Raw genomic sequence first — 8191 nt, forward strand, 5'->3', positions numbered from 1 at the left:
CAGAATTCTCGCCTGCCATGCTGGAGGCCCGGGTTTGATTCCTAGAGCCTGCCCATGCCAAAAAAATAAAATAAAATTTGACATTTTTATTTTCAAAAGCTTCTAACTGAAATCTAGCACATCCTTCAAATGTGAATATAAGCAACAAATCACAGTAGTATCAGTGGTATCAATGACTTTATCACTAATAGAAATCACAAATAGTATCATATTATTTTACTATTGTTGAAAATAAATAAAAATATTATTTATACTTATCTCTACTTTGAAGTTAGAGTAGTTGTTAGACCCACAGTTGGATCTTGTTATTTAATGTATGGATTAAAAGCACATATATTATATTACCATATTACAAATTTGAATTCCTTGTTATATTTTGATAACTGTATTTCAAGATAATTGGCTTCCTTTCTAAATTTTATTTCATGCATTTAAAAATGTTTTGATACAGCTTATTGTCTATCAGTTTTATCTCAATAAAGCTGTTAAAAATGAGTAAATAAATAAATAAATGTTATTTTGAGGAGTTTACTGGTTTCAGCAAACTCCCAAAGGGGTCCATGGCACAAAAAAGATCAAGAATCATACAGATTCTTAATGAATCATGTAGATTCACAAAGATTTAGAATCATATATTTTTGCTATGAGAAACTTGAAGCATGAAATATTGAAGAATCTAAGGAATTAATATTCCTTAGATTTGTATCGACTAGAGAATTGTCATATTTAGTATTTCTATTTGTTTGAACGGCTTTTGAGCGCTTCCAAGTCTCATATGGTGATCCCTAGTAACTGGAGTGGTTTTACCACTGACAGCATATAATATAGACTCCGTTTCCTTTTTCCATGAGTTTCTCCATCTCCTCCCTCCACCAAAAGCAAATTGGTGACACAACCGTGGACAATTTGGAAGAGTTTATCAGTTTATTCATAATAAAAGCCAACACTTACTAAGCACTTATCACATTAGAAGCACTATTCTAGACACTTTACATATGCTTACTCATTTAATCTCCATAACAGAACTACAAAGGTGATGTTATCAGTTCTCCCTTTTAAGGATAAGGAAGCTGAGGTACAAGAGGATAAATAACTTGTTTAAAGTTGCATAATTAGTAATTCCACGAAAACAGGCTCCAAAGTTCATGCACTTACCCACCCTGTTATATATGCTTTGCAGGGGTCAGGATACAAAATTCCAGACCCTGGCTTCATTCACAGGCTCCCTCCCTCCCACCACATGGATGCACATTCAGTCTCATTCCCTATAGGAAACTGTATTCCTGTCTCTTCAATGATGGCATGGCCTCCACTTAGCACTATGGGCTTCCTCTGAAGACATTCACAATCCAGTATTTTTCAGCTGTCCTCCAACCTTTCAGTATTGCCCTTCCAAAACAGTGGATGATGTCGAGTTCTTGCAAGTTTCTGTCTATTAATACTGGGTAATGGAAACATTTTGGAGGGGAATTAGGGAGAAAGGGCTTTTTGTCATTTATTTTTGCTTATTTGTGGTGCATCTATGTGTAAGATATTTTCTAAATATTTTATTTTTTACTTCTATGTGCTTGGAGTTGGAGAAGGGAGCTCTTTGCATATATTCACTTACCATCTTGCCCAGAAGTCTTCAATCCATTTTGATTCTGATGTCAGAGTGACATGTCTAAGAAATTGATTTAATGACTCCCCAATTCCTGCAGAATAAAGTACAATTCTGTAGTATGGCAAAAAACTTGACTTCATCCAACCTTTCCACTTGAATGACTAATGATTACCTCCATGAATCTATGTTCACACTAGATTATTTGCTTTTCTCTCAAAATATCTGATAAATTAATCTCAGGAGTTGATAACCTTATGCTCAGTTCAAAAACCATCACTTCTCTGTAGGTTTTCCTAAGGCAGATTAATTACCCTTCATCTTGGTTCCCAAGCACTTAAAGCAATGGTATATATTATTTAACCATACTACATTCCAGATTATGTTCTTTCTTCTCCACCTAATTATGAGTCACTCTAAAACCCAATGATGTATTCTTTTTCTCTGGATCCCCATTACTTAGGATATAGTGAATGTTCAAAAATACATATAATTTGTTGACTTATACTTGACATTAATTTCTCAGTGTTTCTGGTGTATGTTCCATGCCATTCCCTTGAGGAAGCTGGTCAAATTCTAGAAAGCAAAAGAACATAGAATGAGTTAACTTGGGTTCAATTCATACAATAAATATTCTCAAGTTAAGAAGGGATTCTAAGAGCTGTGTTGTCTAATCATCCATTAGTATATTTAGAGAATATACTAATATTCTCTAAACTTCCCAACTTAGCAATCACCCAGAATTTGACATCTTCTACTTGGTCTGTCTTCATTCCATACATATAATATATGGTAACAGCTGGCCTGTTTCTTAAATCTCTATGTATCCTTCCAGTCCCGCATTGTTCACCAACAATGCAAAGGGATTCAGAGTCCAGTATTTTCCAGTTGTCCTCTAGCTTCCAGCCACTGCCCTTCCAAATTAGTGAATGGATGATTGATTCCAACAAGGTCCCTTCTGTTGATTTTTTACTGTAATTTTAGGAAATAGAGCTGGATTAGCTTTTAATATCACATTCACTTTGATCTCTTTGTTATTCCATCTAGAAGAAATTCCTTGAATGTCTTCCCCGTAGATAGTGCTCTTCCATAGTTCTATTGCTAATGCAGATTTTTCTCCTATTTTTATATTCTCTTATGTCAGTGATGAACTTGGAAAAGGGTGATAATTGTGAATCTTAAATCTTTGTTCAAATAGAAAGCAAAGGCAGACACTCTTTTTTTCTCTCCTTAACGTCATTCTTTCTCAGAAAGGAGAAATGCTAATCATGTGCAGACAAAGTCAAAGGTATTAACTGGATCATATTTTCAAACGGGTAAGGTTCCATGATTAAGATTATATATATGGTTAACCTATTCTCTTCGTCTGTATGCTTCTGTAAGGCTAAAGAGGAAAGCTCACTCTATATGTTTCTGGTCAACTTTAGCATACTTCATTCTTTCCCTTCTTCTCACTTAAGTGCATTTGGACCGCTTCATCTCTTCATCTCATTGGTTAGAAAATGGTAAGCCAAGACATGAGTTTTGTGCTTTTTAAGAGAGAGAGTGTTCTTAGGCAAAAATAGCGGCCATATACTCTAGCCCCGCTTGATAGAAAGATTTATGCTGGATGCCTGGCACAGTTCCAGATAATAATGAGTGAAGTGGCATTTGGTTTCTTATTGGAATAGCCCTTGTATACACTGTTCCCTACAGAGGAACCCATTAGACACCCCATTCTTCCTGTATCAATTCAGAGCTAGAGCAGATACTGCAGCCCTGAAGGAAAGTCCACTTTCGACAGACTGAACATAAAAGATCCAGAGAAGATGTGTCTTGCAAAGGGAGTCTTCACTGTCACTGGCCCTCTGGACTACCACAGATAAAGAGGTAATGGAGGTAATGTCTAAGGTTTTCTGAATGGCAGAAGGTGGAGACCAGCTTCAGGGATAGGGAGATGTACATGGCAGCACTTATCACACTTGAAAATATGTTATTCTTTCTTACACAAAGAAATGAGGTTTCCTCAAATTTATCTCTCTCCAATAGATCTGCTTTGGAAACCAAAAGAATTAAAGGTGTAGTGCTCAAGCACACAGACATCTGCCATTCATGGTCACATACCACCAATTCAGCCAAATAACAATGAGAAGTATATCTCACTTAGTCCCACAGGCACATTTAAAATATAAATAAATGATTGCATGAGGTTGTCTTCACTCTCTAAATTTCTATATCAGCAACACCTTGTTAAAATATTTGCGATAACCTAAAATCAAGTCACTCACCTAGATTGCATCTAAAAAATTTTAGTTTGTAAAAGCCAGAGGCAGAACCAAAGAAGTGATGTTCATCTAGCTGCAGCTCACCTTCCCATGGACCTCAATGATTATCAAATACCAGCTCTGCACTGAGAAGCTATAGGACCTTGCACAGGTCACATCTCAGACCTTTAGTTTCCTTATGTGTTAAATGGGGCTAATAAAACCTATGTGACAGGGCGGGCCGCGGTGGCTCAGCGGGCAAAGTGCTTGCCTGCTATGCCGGAGGACCTCGGTTCGATTCCCGGCCCCAGCCCATGTAACAAAAACGGAGAAACAGAATACAATAAAACAAGAAAATGTTTAAAAATGTTTCCCTTTCTTCCTTCCTTCCTTCCTTCTATCCTTCCTTCCTTCTCTCTGTCTTTCCTTAAAAAAAAAAAAAAAAAAAAAAAAAACCTATGTGACAAACCTTAGATTTTCAAATGTAAATCCAAAGGATTGCAGACAGATTGTTATGTTTATTCAAACCCATTCCTGGAAAGACTGGGGAATTAAAAATTCTGCTTTCTATGGCTTGTTCCATTGCAGGAATTTTAGTACACAGTGTATATGAGGTCCTTCCTTCCCTGGGACAAGGATAAGAAAATTAAAAATAAAAATAGAGAATCAAGTACTTAAGAATAAGCCACTTCCCCAGGAAATGTGTGTGGCCTTGTCAGTTGCCTAATCATTTACCAAAGCCAAAGGCTGTGCTAGGGAGAAAGCAGTGGTGTGTGACAGTGAGAAGGATAAAGTACACAATGGCCTGCTGTCTGGGGACTGGCTTTCCAAGCAAGTGGCAGCCTCTTTCCCAGCTACCAAAGTGTAACCTGAGAAAATACGAAGAGAAACTGTTAGTCTCCTCTGTGCCACTTAATTATGTATCCTCTTGCTTTGGACCACATTTGGAGACCCCTATCCCAATTCCAACTTTGCCAACTTAAATCTAGTCCCAAACATTATGAAAGACAGCTTTCTCACTGAATGCTCTCCCAGCTTTGTGATTAGGATTATTGTCCTCAATTTTCAGGTGAAGAACCTGAGACTCAAAGAGAAAATTACTGCTCAAACCACATAGATAATAGGGGGAGAAAGTGGTTGTTCTCTTGGTAGCCTAATTAGAGGTCCTTCATTCATCCCCACTTAGACATTAATTGTTTGGTGCACTTTATTCGCTCTCACTCTGATCATAAGGCTGACATTCCTCAACAGCTCCTTCCAGTTCATTTTCCCTAGTGAAGAGAAGTGGCAGAGATTCACAAGCACAATTATGAATTCTAATGTAGAGATGGCAGTCATAAGAGCTTATGCATTCAGGTTCATTCATGGTCATTCAAAATTTAACAGAGAACAGGAATGGAAATATCTACCTGAATCTTCAAGTTGAAAGTCTCTCCACTTGGTGAGGCTCAAATGACTAGATGTGAGATACTGGCTCAGTTGCTTAACTTCTCTGAACCTCTTTCTTTATCTCACAATGGGAATGATAATATTTACTTTACACAGTGTTTTGATGAGGATAATCAATAGTGACTGTTGTTGAAAACTACACTGAACCAGACATTTAGCTGTCTCATAAAGTTTCCACCAATAGCTAAATGTAAAGTTCTACTTCTAGGATAGAAGAGTATGCTTCCAACACTCTAATCCCCCTTCACATAACAGCTATAAACTCTGTACAAAATACACAAAACTCAACCACCTGAGAGCCCTGTAGAATGAACAATAACAAGAGATTTCAAAGAGGAGTGGTGCTTTGGAAAAAGTAATCATCATGAAATGAGTTTCCCATTTGGGATGCTTTGCCCTGATGGAGGACTGCAGTCATAATGAGGGGAAGCTAGAACCACTATAGAACACCCACTTACTTTCTCATCTCAGGAGCAAGGGTGCAGAACCTTGGGAAGCCATGACTTCCGGAGAGTGAGGGGAGAAGCTCAGAAAAGAGATAGATGGAGGGCGGGCCACGGTGGCTCAGCAGGCAAGAATGCTTGCCTGCCATGCCCAAGGACCTGGGTTCGATTCCCGGTGCCTGCCCATGTAAAAAAAAAGAAAAGAAAGAGATAGATGGAGAAGCAGAACCCCAAATTCTGTCGTATAAACCCTCCCTAAGACTCTGGCTGAACCTCACAAATGCATAGGACAGACTGCAAGAAGCTGAGCTAAATATAGACTATGGAAACTGAAATTTTCCTTACCATCCACCCAACCTTGTCAATGAAAGAACTCCTGTATTCTTTGGAGAAATAAAGCAGATTCTATAACAGATATAGAGAAACTGAGATACAGATTATACTTATTGCCTGGTATCACAAATAACATGAGCAAGAGAAGCAGTACTTGAACCGGCCCTAACATCAAAGTCCATACTATTAACCAACCTAATTTACTTCATTTTGCAAACAAGTTAATTGTTGAGGAGTACCTATGACAGTGCCTTGTGCAGAGTAGATGCTAAAAAATTATTTATTACAACCTTCCCTTGTGTTTCCTGGTGGCCTTTGTGATTTAGATCCTCAAATAATCAATATTTACTTATACATGATCTAGAAAGCACTATATTAGTTCTTGTGGCTGCTGTAACAAATTACCAAATCTTCGTTGCTGGAAACAATATAAATTTATTCTTTCACAGTTCTGGAAGCCAAAAGTAATATATCACAGTGTCAGCAGGACTGTGCTTCCTCCAAGGGCTCTAGGGAAAAATCCTTCTTTGTCTCTTCTAACTTCTGGCTGATCCAGGTATTCCTTAATTTGTGGCTGTATAATACCAATCTATCCCTCTGTCTTCACATGGCCTTTTCCTCTGCCTCTGTGCCTTCACCTTGTCATTAGATTTGGGTAACACTTGGGTCATCCAGGATTGATTATATCATCTAAAGCTCCTTAACTTAATTACATCTGCAAAGACCCTTTGTCCAAATTTGGTAACACTCATGGGTTCTGAGTATTAGAAAATGGACATATCTTTTGTGGGGCTATGATTCAACTTGCTTCAAGTACCAAACACGGTTTTGTGTAGCATGGAACTAAAATTTTGTAAGACATGCACATCTTTACCACTTTAAAAATCCTCATGATCTAATATAGAAATAAAACGTATGCAAAATTCCTATTTTTAATTTAAAAACCTTTCCAAGTACTTGTAAATACAGTGGTGAGCACACATGGGTTCTCAATTAGTCCTCAGGACCATCATGTAAAGATATTGCTGTCATTTTGTAAATGGGAAACATGAAAATCAAAGAGGTAACATGCTTATCCCAGGATATTCTTTTAGTTTAGTATGACGGTTAAAAGTTTTTTGATCGCTTCTCGGCCTTTTGGCTAAGATCAAGTGTAGTATCTGTTCTTATCAGTTTAATATCTGATACGTCCTCTGTCCGAGGACAATATATTAAATGGATTTTTGGAGCAGGGAGATGGAATAGGAGCTTTCTCCGTCCACTCCACGCATCGACCTGGTATTGCAGTACTTCCAGGAACGGTGCACCAAAAAAAAAAAAAAAAGTTTTTTGAACCTCAATTTCCTATGAAAGGAGAATAACATCAGCTCAGAGGCATCGCTCTCAAAAGAGTGAAATTACATCATTGCAAGTAAATCTATTATTACAGTGTCTGGTACATAGCAAATTCAGAAACAGAAGCTTTATTTTTTTTTTAAAAAAGGGAGATAGCTAAAGTGGTAAATGATGGGGTTGGTATCCAAACCATGATGTGCCTGGCTCCCAAACCCATGTTCTTTTCATTTTACCATATAGTGTGAAACAGATGAGCTAGAGCATTCAGATTGTTCTCTCTGCACAGAATACTTCCCCCCAATCCTTCATTTGTCCACAGCTAGTGGTAGAGATGTACTATTTTGTTGTTCTTGTTTTTCATATGCTTCTTCTGATAACAACTTTATTGAACTATAATTATGTACCATACTTTCACTTATTAAAAGTGTAAAAGTCAATGATTTTATTATATTCACAAAGTTGTACAACCATCTCCACAACTCAAATTTTGAACATTTTCATCAACCCCCTAAAAAGCCCATAACCATTAGCTCTCACTCCCTTCCTTACATCCTCAAGATAATGCAACCACTAATCTACTTTCTGTCTGAAGAGATCTGCCTCTTTGCCACATTTAATATAAATGGAATAATATAGTATGTCGTCATTTGTGATTGGCTTCTCTCATTTAACATAAGGCTTTCAAGGTTCATCCATGTTGTATCATGTATCAGTAATTCATTTATTTGACTTTTTTTCTTTATTACAGAAGCTGTGGATTTACAGAACAATCTTCATAATATACAGGG

General features: G+C 37.3%; 1 long non-coding RNA gene and 1 other non-coding gene across 2 annotated transcripts; one reads left to right on the plus strand and one right to left on the minus strand.

The window, feature by feature from the left end:
- Positions 1–725: 725 nt before the first annotated feature.
- Positions 726–5904, minus strand: LOC143667345 (uncharacterized). Its single transcript, XR_013168001.1, has 3 exons — positions 4300–5904; positions 1610–4067; positions 726–1441 (listed from the first exon to the last, which is right to left on the minus strand). It is a non-coding gene; the product is annotated as an uncharacterized LOC143667345 (long non-coding RNA).
- Positions 5905–7189: 1285 nt separating this feature from the next.
- Positions 7190–7380, plus strand: LOC143667859 (U2 spliceosomal RNA). Its single transcript, XR_013168169.1, has one exon. It is a non-coding gene; the product is annotated as a U2 spliceosomal RNA (small nuclear RNA).
- The last annotated feature ends 811 nt before the right edge of the window (positions 7381–8191 follow it).

This window comes from Tamandua tetradactyla, chromosome 23, assembly GCF_023851605.1.
Source record: "Tamandua tetradactyla isolate mTamTet1 chromosome 23, mTamTet1.pri, whole genome shotgun sequence".
NCBI classification, from domain to species: domain Eukaryota; kingdom Metazoa; phylum Chordata; class Mammalia; order Pilosa; family Myrmecophagidae; genus Tamandua; species Tamandua tetradactyla.